The 12,294-nt window shown below is 42.1% G+C and overlaps 1 long non-coding RNA gene across 1 annotated transcript; it reads right to left on the bottom strand.

Annotated features, from left to right (window-relative positions):
- Positions 1-4,113: 4,113 nt before the first annotated feature.
- On the bottom strand, positions 4,114-9,645 carry LOC115533191 (uncharacterized). Its single transcript, XR_003974159.1, has 6 exons — positions 9,392-9,645; positions 8,162-8,184; positions 7,994-8,030; positions 7,615-7,637; positions 4,854-4,890; positions 4,114-4,320 (listed from the first exon to the last, which is right to left on the bottom strand). It is a non-coding gene; the product is annotated as an uncharacterized LOC115533191 (long non-coding RNA).
- Positions 9,646-12,294: the final 2,649 nt, after the last annotated feature.

Below are 12,294 nucleotides of genomic sequence, written 5' to 3'. Positions count from 1 at the left end.
CCTTGACGTGGTGAGTGGGCTTTCCACCAAGCCAGGTCAAATTGTGTTCCAGCCTCACTATGTTAATGGTAAACAAAAACAAATGTCTGACTGCAACAAAGTGCTCTATCTCTGTAAAGTACAGTGGGGAATTAGAAAAGTCCTACATGGTTGAACTGTATTTTCCAAATGTTAAAGACAGACTTCTCAGTGACTTGGCTGAATGGCTGCGTTCTGTTCCTGTTGTGGTAATAAGAAGTAAAAAAATATTTACTATTTGATTTGTGAACCTAGGCATACCTGTAAATACAGCACTGCATAGGGAATTACACACACACACACACACACCTTTTTTCATGACCTGCACCTTGACGTGATGAGTGGGCTTTCCACCAAGCCAGGTCAAACTATTGTGTTCCAGCCTCACTATGTTAAAGGTAAACAAAAACAAATGTCTGACTGCAACAAAGTGCTCTATCTCTGTAAAGTACAGTGGGGAATTAGAAAAGTCCTACATGGTTGAACTGTATTTTCCAAATGTTAAAGACAGACTTCTCAGTGACTTGGCTGAATGGCTGCGTTCTGTTCCTGTTGTGGTAATAAGAAGTAAAAAAATATTTACTATTTGATTTGTGAACCTAGGCATACCTGTAAATACAGCACTGCATAGGGAATTACACACACACACCTTTTTTCATGACCTGCACCTTGACGTGGTGAGTGGGCTTTCCACCAAGCCAGGTCAAACTATTGTGTTCCAGCCTCACTATGTTAAAGGTAAACAAAAACAAATGTCTGACTGCAACAAAGTGCTCTATCTCTGTAAAGTACAATGGGGAATTAGAAAAGTCCTACATGGTTGAACTGTATTTTCCAAATGTTAAAGACAGACTTCTCAGTGACTTGGCTGAATGGCTGCGTTCTGTTCCTGTTGTGGTAATAAGAAGTAAAAAAATATTTACTATTTGATTTGTGAACCTAGGCATACCTGTAAATACAGCACTGCATAGGGAATTACACACACACACCTTTTTTCATGACCTGCACCTTGACGTGGTGAGTGGGCTTTCCACCAAGCCAGGTCAAACTATTGTGTTCCAGCCTCACTATGTTAAAGGTAAACAAAAACAAATGTCTGACTGCAACAAAGTGCTCTATCTCTGTAAAGTACAATGGGGAATTAGAAAAGTCCTACATGGTTGAACTGTATTTTCCAAATGTTAAAGACAGACTTCTCAGTGACTTGGTTGAATTCATTGGCTTGGCTGCGTTCTGTTCCTGTTGTGGTAATAAGAAGTAGAGCCCCCCCATCTTCATCTGCCTGGAAGCTGCCTTCTCCGGGTAAAATTCGTCCTGAATGGGCTTCCTTCCAATCGGGCTCTGCTCCTCACATTAAGCATAGCCCATCTTTACCCAAGACGCAGATGTTTTATTCACTGTTATCCCTCAATAACGTTTATTTGATGTGTTGTTAATCATGTATGACTAATGCTGCCCTACTGTGTGAAAGGTGTGAAACGTTGGGATAGCTTATGGTCATGATGCTTACGTTGAGAAATATGTAGTAGGCCTACTGCTTAGAAATGAATTTTTATGAAGCTTGTTTATATGCTATTTCCCATGATGATAAATTAACATTTCATTGCTGTGAGTTGTGAAGATTATACAAATAAATAGTAAATGTGCTGAATCAGAATACTCATTTCCCATGATGATATATTAACATTGCATTGCTGCAAGATTTGTGAAGATTATACAAATACATTTTAAATCCGCTGAATCAGAATATTCTATTAAAACTTTAGTGATGGATTGTAAATGCCCTTACCGAAGTACTGTACAATAAGTGCAATTTGGAGGTACACTTGTATTTCACTTGAGTATTTAATTAAACCGACTTATCTCCAGATGTTTGCAATAAACTGGAGGATGACGGGAGAAAATCCTGAAAAATAAATGATTGAAGAGCCCCCCATGATCCGCTCGGAAAGTCATAGTCACGCTGATTACAGGTGTTTTTAAAATGCGTATACGGCTCTCACATGACAGCCACGCAACGGACACATCATCTTGCATCATTTGATTTATTGCTGTATAGTTAAACCAGCAAACCATCGCAAGGAAATGTAACAAAGCTGTAGCTGAAAGATTCATCCACAAACATCAGAATAGAAAAACACTGGCAGGGACCATTTCAGCGCATAATGACTACTGCTGCCTATGCGTGTGGCAGTAATGCAATTCTGCTGAATTATTTGGAGGACTTATAGCCTACTTGTAGTGAAGTATTTTTAACAGTGCGGAATCTACAGCTGGTCACTTTCACTGGCTAAGCAAAATTAATCACGAACAGTTGAACCTCTGAATTGATCCTGAAAGCCTATATGTCCTAGAATAATTCATTTGTATTCCGTTTTAGGCCATCTCACTAAAGGTCACTTAGATTTAGCCTATTCAAGCTCACCAAGTCCAGTATTCAGAATTCAAAGCATTTATTCACAAATACGTTCCATTTTTTTGACAAGCGGAGCCGAGAGTCCGGTGCAAACTATGCAAATTAGCCATGTGCACCAAACAGAAGATAGACGCAATGTATAGAACTGATTGTTGTGCATTATTGTGGATATGTAGGCTGGTTAGTTGTGGTTGTTTGTGGTCTTAGTGAAACAGCCTTGCCTTGGAGTTGGAGAAGTTGGAGTGATTGTGTGAATGTGCGAGAGAGATCGCACCTGCCGTGGTGATGTTGGGCTTGTTGTGGGCTTTTATGTGATCGATGATGTATCTGTCTGATCGTATTAGCTGTAGATGGATGGTTAAATAATGTCACAAGATCGGTCCTACTGCATGTTCTTCTGAGTGCGCAAGAACGGTGCCAATTATTGTCGTGTTTGCATTGTAATGCACAACTTTGCCCCTCCCTGTTATAAAATAAGGTGCATCCCAACAACTTCAGCCAATGCAGGCTCCTATTGCTTTACCAGTGTGCTTAATGTGTGCTTAATGTGTGTGTGTGTGTGTGTGTGTGTGTGTGTGTGTGTGTGTGTGTGTGTGTGTGTGTGTGTGTGTGTGTGTGTGTGTGTGTGTGTGTGTGTGTGTGTGTGTGTGTGTGTGTGTGTGTGTGTCTGCGTGTGTGTGTCTGCGTGTTGTCATGTAGGCTATAGATATAGATCGATTGTCTTGGCTTGCTTGCATCCATGAAATATTGTAATGTTATGGCCGAGCTGGCTACTGCATATCGCGAACAATCTGGGGATGAGGGCATCCCCGAATAATGATGGGTATTTCGCACACTGCCATCTCAATATATAGCCTAACATATACAAATATATCACTGTACTAGACACAAATATATTTTCCACTAGCTAGTGGTGGTCATTACATTGTAGTGAAACTAGTAAAGACAACACAGCCTTATGTTACGGCGAAACATGGAGGCACTGACTGCCGCTCTAGTTTCGACAATGCGTTACTTTAGTCTGGTCTTTCTCTTCACTGATTGGTTAGACAGCCTTCAAACTTAGTGGTCAAGCAAAGAAGGGGAGGGGCTCGTTCTGCATACCTAATAGCCGGAGTGAATAACTAATAGCCGGAGTGAATGACTAATAGCCGCGGCTATTAGTCATTCAAAACCGTACGGAATCCGTACGGAATCCGTACGGAAACCGTACGGAATCCGTACGGAATCCGTACGGAAACCGTACGGAAACCGTACGGAAACCGTACGGATTCCGTACGGATTCCGTACGGAATTCTTGCAAAACCGTACGGAATCCGTACGGAAACCGTACGGAATCCGTACGGAATCCGTACGGAAACCGTACGGTTTCCGTACGGTTTTGCACTTTTACCGCGCCAATCTAGGTCCGGATTGTGGCCTTCTTGGCTTTCCATAGGCATTGGCCACAGGCAAAGTCATAAATAGTCAGAGTGCTATATCGCCAAATGGAAACACTTGTGCTTTTCGCTTTTCAGACATTCTGCCTCTTTGCTGTCGAGCAGACGTGACGTATTCCTTTACAACCAAACTGACTTTATGAACCTGGTCACATGACATGGCCCACACATCTACCCAATCAGCTGCTTCACTTTTTAATGGTTCTTGTTATGGGCCAATAGGAGTCAAGTCTTTTTTTATTTAAGTAAAATTGAAAATAGTATGTCCAATCCAGGGCCCCGTGCACACCTGGGCCCCTAGGCTCAGCCGAGGCTAGCCTGGGTGTTAATCCACCTCTGGTCATCATCTAATAACTCCACCACTGCCAGCTAGGTTCACACATATTATTGTGTTCTGTATCAAACCAGTAATAACACTTACCATCTCATCTATTTGTTTTTCCCATTCTGTAGAGAGAAACAACACATCAACATGTCAGGACAGCAGTCACATCATTCAGCATAACCCTGATACATGTTAGTTTAATGTACCATGATTCATGTTAGTTTAATGTAACATGATTCATGTTATTTTATACATGTATCATGGTTAGACGAGTTGTGGTCGTCAAACAAGGACAGAAGTCTTTCCACCCTTTGTCCCTGCTCTGTGTTGTCATGACGACTCAGTGAGCTACGTTATAAACGCCACTGAGCTGACGTTATGCTGGCCACATCGCCCCAGCTATGAGAGTAGTGTCTTATATACATGGATAGCTCCGTTCTATAATCTAATATCTAGATGATGTTGTTCAGTAGGTCTGCCACTCTGGTCCCTCTGCTAGGTAGGCTCTGACTCTCTGGTACAATTAGATTAAATGTTTTGAGTCACAGCGATATCATTTGACTTGGTGTGAGTCAGTAACCCTTGCAAATCACTGGATATTAATAAGTAATCTGTTACTCATGAACACAGTGAAACACGTTGAATAAGAACTTACCAGTTAACGTCCAATCCATTTCCAGTGAATCCCTTTTCTATAAGATAAAAATGTAAATAAAATATCAACATTGGGTTCATTAAAGGTCATCTTCTAATAACTCCACAAAAATGTATACTTTCCAACAAGAGATAAAAACTCTCTGGACCAAGTATATACAAATATACAGAGGGCATATAAAGCTGCACCATCCCCACTCCTCGGATTATCAGATCATATCTCCTTGACACTGATTCCATCTTATAAACCAGTTGCTGTAGAACCAAACCAGCTGTGAAGACAGTACAGGTATGGAGTGAGGAAGCTGTTAACATCACTACAGGTCTGTTTTTAGAGCTCAGTATGGGAGGTATTTTCGCAGGGAGACAACTGTGAGGAGTACACCTCTAATGTCCTGGACTACATTCAGTTTTTCACCGAGAGAGTGCTGCGCACCAGAACCATCAAGGTGTTCCCTAATCAGAAACCCTTGTTTGACGGTAATGTGATGTCGCTGCTCAGGGCGAGAGATACTGCCTTCAGGTCGGGGGACAGGCCGGCCTATAGAACTGCCCGACGAGACCTAAAAGGGCCTTAAAGGGGACATATCATACCACCAGGTGTGAGTGTGATTAGCCGTTACAAGCAGGTTTGAAATTATGCAGCATTGGGACATCACAGGCGGGCGTGTCCACCTAGATGTGTGCTGGATAGATCAGTCTACCAGCCTACCCATTGGACTGTAGCAAACGTTGCTCATCTGTCCGTCACACATCTAGGTGGACACGCCCACCTTTGATGTCACAATGCTGCACATTTTGAAAACGGCTTGTAATGGCTAATCACACTCACACCTGGTGATATGATATGTCCCCTTTAAAGAGGCCAAAGGCAAGTACAGACAGCGCATTGAGGGTCACTTTGAAAACAAGGACCCACAGAGCATGTGGAGAGGAATCAAAACTCTATCTGACTACAAATATAAGACCACACTCGTTAGCGAGGAAGAGGAGCAGACACTCACAATTCAGCACCACCAGGTGAGGTCCACCTTGAGAAGGATTGACCCCAACAAGGCTACTGGCCCTGATGGGGTGTCGGGCCGTATACTGAGGTCATGTGCCGACCAGTTAGCACAAGCTTCTACAGACATCTTCACCCTTTCCCTGCAACAAGCTGCAGTTCCCACCTGCCTTAAGACCACTACCATCGTCCCTATCCCCAAAGAATCTGCCATTACCTGCCTCAATGACTACCGCCCAGTCGCCCTCACCCCAGTAATCATGAGGTGCTTTGAGCGGATGATACTGGTGTACATCAGAGACCGCATCCCTGTGGACCTGGACAGCCACCAGTTTGCCCATCAGGCAAACAGATCCACAGAGGACGCTGTCTCCATCGCACTCCACACAGCCCTGTCCCCCCTGGAGTACCCCAACACATATGTAAGGATGCTCTTTGTGGACTTCAGCTCTGCCTTCAACACCACAATCAATAAACTGGTCCTCACACTCATCCATCTTGGTCTCCCCACCTCACTCTGCTCATGGATCCTGGACTTTGTTTCAAACAGACCGCAGAATGTCAGAGTAGGGGATCTGACATCCTCAACTATAACCTTGAACACCGGTGCGCCCCAGGGGTGTGTACTCAGCCCAGCCCTCTACACCCTCTTCACCAATGACTGCGTACCCATCCAGTCATCAAACACCATTATCAAATGGGCTGATGAAACAACTCTGGTGTGGCTCATTAGTGACAACAAAGAGTGCCATTACAGGCAGGAGGTCCAACACATGGCAGAGTGGTGTGTGGATAACAACCTGGTCCTAAACACCACCAAAACAAATGAGATCCTTGTGGACTTTAGGAGGTCCAAGAGGACCATGCAGACCCCACTTACCATCAACGGGGAATAAGTGGAGAGGGTGGACTCTGTTAAACTCCTGGGGACGTACAACACCAAGGACCTAACATGGGCTACTAACATCCCCAACCTTGTAAAGAGGGCCCAGAAGAGGCTCTTCTTTCTACTGAAGCTCCAACTGGCTGGTTTATCCACACACCTGCTCATTCACTTTTATAGGAGCACAATTGAGAGCATCCTCTGCCAGGGCTGCAGTGTGTGGTATGCAGGCTGCACAGCGGAGAGCAGGAGGGACTTGGCCAGGGTGGTTAGGTCAGCAATAAAGATCATAGGAGCTGAGCTCCCAGACCTGGACTCTGTGTGTGGTGACCGCCTGAAGAGGAAGGCAAGGTCAATCAGCACTGATAAAACTCACCCTGGAGACACCTTGTTGGTCCCCCTCCCATCAGGGGAGAGGTACCGCACACTGCGGGCCCGCACCACAAGACTGAGGAACAGCTTTTCCCCAAGAGCTGTAGCCTCCATCACCCCCCCAACCCCCTAACAAAGCACTAAGGACAACTCTCCTCCAGGAGCAGTAGCTTCAGACCCCCACAACCCCCCCGCCCCGCCCCTCCACACACACACACAACAGACTGGACTTGATGGGCACAATATGGACAGGGTGATGTGTGTGTGTGTGTGTGTGTGTGTGTGTGTGTGTGTGTGTGTGTGTGTGTGTGTGTGTGTGTGTGTGTGTGTGTGTGTGTGTGTGTGTGTGTGTGTGTGTGTGTGTGTGTGTGTGTGTGTGCGTGAACTTGAACTGCTGCTAGAGACGGCATACCTGTATTTCGTTGTGTACTACAATGACAATTAAACTCCTTGAACCTTCACACATATTATTGTGTTCTGTATCAAACAAGTAATAACACTTACCTCCCAATATCGATCCTTCAATTCTGTATAGAGATAAACAATATAGTAACATGTCAGGACAGCAGTCAATATCATTTAGCATAACCCTGATACATGTTAGTTTAATGTAACATGATACATGTTACTTTAATGTTATCATGATACATGTTAGTTCAATCTAAACACAATGCATGTCAGTAGTTTAATGTTATCATGATACATGATAGAGTTTAAAGTAACCATGATACTACATGTCAGAGTTTAATCTAACCCTTACCTCCCAGGACTATGATTGATATTATGAAAGATATGGATCCTATTATTACGAACTGCTCAATATATTCTAACTAAGTTATCTGCTACTCATTTCGAAAGTGAAACATGTGGAATAAAAACTTACCAACAAACTCCCTCTTCTGTTTCTTTGTTTTCTTTTTCTATAAAATAAAAATGTAAATAAAATATCAACATTAGGTTCATTACAGGGTCATCATCTAATAACTCCACCACTGCCAGCTAGGGTCACACATATTATTGTGTTCTGTATCAAACCAGTAATAACACTTACCCACCGAAGGACATCAATCCATTCTACATAGAGATAAACAATACAGTAACATGTCAGGACAGCAGTCACTATCATTAGTTAGTCTAATGTCACTACTGACTGCCCTTTATGCCTACTGGCATGTAGGGCAGCAACAAAGGATCTCCATTATGGTCTGTTTAGGGTCAGGTTATAACCATGATACATGTTATTAAAATCTATAGATTAAACTAACATCATGGTTATAACCATGATACATGTTATTAAAATCTATAGATTAAACTAACATCATGGTTATAACCATGATACATGTTATTAAAATCGATAGATTAAACTAACATCATGGTTATAACCATGATACATGTTATTTAAATCTATAGATTAAACTAACATCATGGTTATAACCATTATACATGTTATTTAAATCTATAGATTAAACTAACATCATGGTTATAACCATGATACATGTTATTAAAATCTATAGATTAAACTAACATCATGGTTATAACCATGATACATGTTATTAAAATCTATAGATTAAACTAACATCATGGTTATAGCCATGATACATGTTATTTAAATCTATAGATTAAACTAACATCATGGTTATAAGTTATAACCATGATACATGTTAGTTTAATGTAACCATGATACATGTTGGTTGAATGAGTGGAATAAGCGTAATGTAATGCTTACCTCCCAGGACTATGGTTGATATTATTAAACGTATCCATCCTATTATTATGAACTGCTCCATATATTCTAATCATGTAGAATCAGTTGAACCAGTTCCTGGTTTCCACTCTGAATTAGCCTCTACACAGAAGAACATCTTGACAGACTGAATACGTGTAGGGAGACGGCTGCCATTATCGTGGTCAAACAAGGACAGAAGTCTTTCTACCCTTTGTCCCTGCTCTGTGTTGTCATGACGACTCAGTGAGCTACGTTATAAACGCCACTGAGCTGACGTTATGCTGGCCACATCGCCCCAGCTATGAGAGTAGTGTCTTATATACATGGATAGCTCCATTCTATAATCTAATATCTAGAGGATGTTGTTCAGTAGGTCTGCCACTCTGGTCCCTCTGCTAGGTAGGCTCTGACTCTCTGGTACAATTAGATTAAATGTTTTGAATCACAGCGATATCATTTGACTTGGTGTGAGTCAGTAACCCTTGAAAATCAATGGATATTAATAAGTTATCTGTTACTTATTACCACAGTGAAGAATGTGTAATAAGAACTTACCATCACACGCCTCCACCTGGTCCGGTGTTTCCTTTTTCAATAAAATAAAAATGTCAATCCAATATGAACATTGATTTCATTACAAGGTCATCATCAGTGGTGGATTAAGGTGGTCATTGGCCCCTAGGCTACTATTTGTGTGAGGCCCCCTTACTGATCACGCAGAAAAAAATAAATTCAGTGCCATGTGTAAAAGTGTGCTAGGAATATTACATGGCCGTCACGCATACACTCTGGGAGCACTGGCATACACACACACATTGAGCAACCCTGTCTCGTCAAAATTACGTTCCCAGAGAACTATTCGGCGTTCTCAATTACGTTTGTCATAAAACGTATTTTTTCCGCGATTACGTGTTATTGAACGTATTGCAAATACGTTCGTCCTCAGCCTATTTTTGGCCATTTATTAACCTCTAGGATTATGTTTGGTTGAAACGTATCCCAGATAGGTTAAATGTCAACGTATAGCACATTATTGTCATTAAGGCATATCTTCCTTTCAGGGAACGTTTCATTTAACGTATTTTGTCTGAAAAATGTATCTTGGCCGTGAATACGTGTTATTGAACATATCGCAAATACGTTCGTTGTCAACCTATTTTTTGCCATTCATTTACCTCTAGGATTATGTTTGGTTGAAACGTATCCCAAATATGTTAAATGTCAACGTGTAGCACATTATTGTCATTAAGGCATATTTCCCTTTCGGGAAACGTTTCATTGAACGTTATTTTGTCCCTGATTACGTCTTATTGAACATATTGCAAATAGGTTCGTTCTCAACATTTTTGTTGTTCTTTATTTAAGCTACCTCTTGGATTACATAGGCTACATTTAATTGAAACGTATCCTTAATAGGCTACGTTAAATTTCGATAACACATTATTGTCAGCATATAGGCATAGGTCTACCTCTCGGGGAAGCGTACGTTTGATTGTAATGTTAATAGTCCAACGTTATATCAACATGTCACAAGAGGAGAAATTAGCTGCTGACGGGGTAACTGTAGGAGCGGGGGTTGCTTTGTTGATTTCTTTATCTAGGGCTATAGCTGTGGTCAAAGCGGGAAGTGTGCGTTGTCTGGGCGGCTGCCTGAACTGAGCTGCAGGAAATTATGTTCACACGTTTCTTCATTCATTCATGAAGGCTATACCGGTGAACGGTGACGTCAGACTCACGCCCACCTACAAACCAATCAATGTCCAGTATCAGCCTGTCCTCTCGGAAATACGACCACGTAGGTGGTTTGTTCCGCCACAGATTACGACCCATTGGAATTTATCCAAAACGAGCAAACGAGGCCCTCTACATGTGCGGGCAACCCTTTCTCATCAAAATTACGTTCCCAGAGAACTATTCGGCATTCTCAATTACGTTTGTCTAAAAAACGTATTTTGTCCGTGATTACGTTTTATTGAACATATTGTAATGACCTCGCCGGTGACATAACGATGTCGAGTCATTAGTAATTGAAGGAACTTTTTATGGACCAAAACCAGGTCACTGAAACCCGTAACCAACGGCAGAAATCCCACCCAAAACAAACCCCGGTTACCCCGGCAACCCCCAACACGGTCTCACTCACGTGCAGGCCCCCACCCTGTGTTCTTCCAAGGCCCTCCCCCAGCTGACCTAATGATTCGCCCCCACACTGATTGACAAGAAGAACATTACAATACATGCACACAGAACAACCGGCATAACGGACAACGAAATACAATGCAACACATAACCCACTATTGGCCTCTTGTGTCGCTAAAGGAAAGGCATGTTGATGCGATTGATTTGTTTTGTTTTTAAGCTCCTCCAGCCTCCCCTCAGCCCCGTATAAACAAAGCTGTAAATAGCTAAACTACACTAAACTATTTAACTGTCCCAGGGTCGCTACAATATCGTAAATACGAATTCGTTCTCAGCCTATTTTTGCCATTTATTTACCTTGTTACTATGGCAGAATAAAGAATAAATTCATGCATTATCATTCTACTTGAACATGTGTTTTTACAGTATAGAGTTGTGGAGAGGGATGACGTATGTTGGCAAACCCGGAAGTGAGCGTCGCCCTCGGTTCCCTTGACAAAAAGCCAACGGGTTTTCCATTGGATTTTGGATTATTGCAGAAAAATCCTCAACTCCTCAAAAACGGAAAATAAATAAATAAATAAAAATAACCGTGCTCCAAAGAACGAAGTGTAAACCAATGCATTCTGAATGGGAGTGTTTCTCCGATTTTTCCATGCTACACAACGAAATGTAAACCCATGCAAATAAAGACTTCATGGTCATAATAATTTAAATATCATTAATCTACTACTGAGTGTGTAGGGAGGTATTCTATTTTTTTCAACGGGGCTGAATCCAGTCACTTGACCGTCATGGTTGCTATGGTGGTTGCTATCGACCGCCCCCTCTAATACTCGTGGCTCTAAAAACCACGCGGCAAAGGAGCTGCCGTCAATTGGGTTGTTTTTGTCGTAAACTAGGGTCCGATGGTTGAAAAATAGACAGATATTCCAAGGTATCCTTAAAAGGCAGCTTGGATGTGTTTATTTTCTGCAGTTTAGACTTCTTCTATAACTAATTTCTGAAAGCAAAACACCAAGCTCATTGATTTAACGAGGGAGGGTTATTTGAAACAATTTATTAAATAAATATTTGTGAGAGGTCATTCCTTCTCCTGATTTTACTTCCTATTTATGTCTAGGCATAAACCCCTACTGTCCACAAGCATCCCCCCCCTCCCCATATGGATTTGGAGAATTGTTGCCACGTCCCAGTGGTGGAGGTATCATATATATATGAAAGAGGGCATTCAATTATAGCCTAATGATCAATTAGGAGGCCGAAGCCCTAAAGGAAGTGATGCAATAGGTGACTGAGTCGACAACATTTAAGTAAGC

The sequence above is a fragment of the Gadus morhua genome, chromosome 1 (assembly GCF_902167405.1).
Source record: "Gadus morhua chromosome 1, gadMor3.0, whole genome shotgun sequence".
NCBI lineage: Eukaryota > Metazoa > Chordata > Actinopteri > Gadiformes > Gadidae > Gadus > Gadus morhua.
The sequence above is the reverse complement of the archived record's forward strand: the minus strand, read 5'-3'. Positions and strand labels throughout refer to the sequence as shown.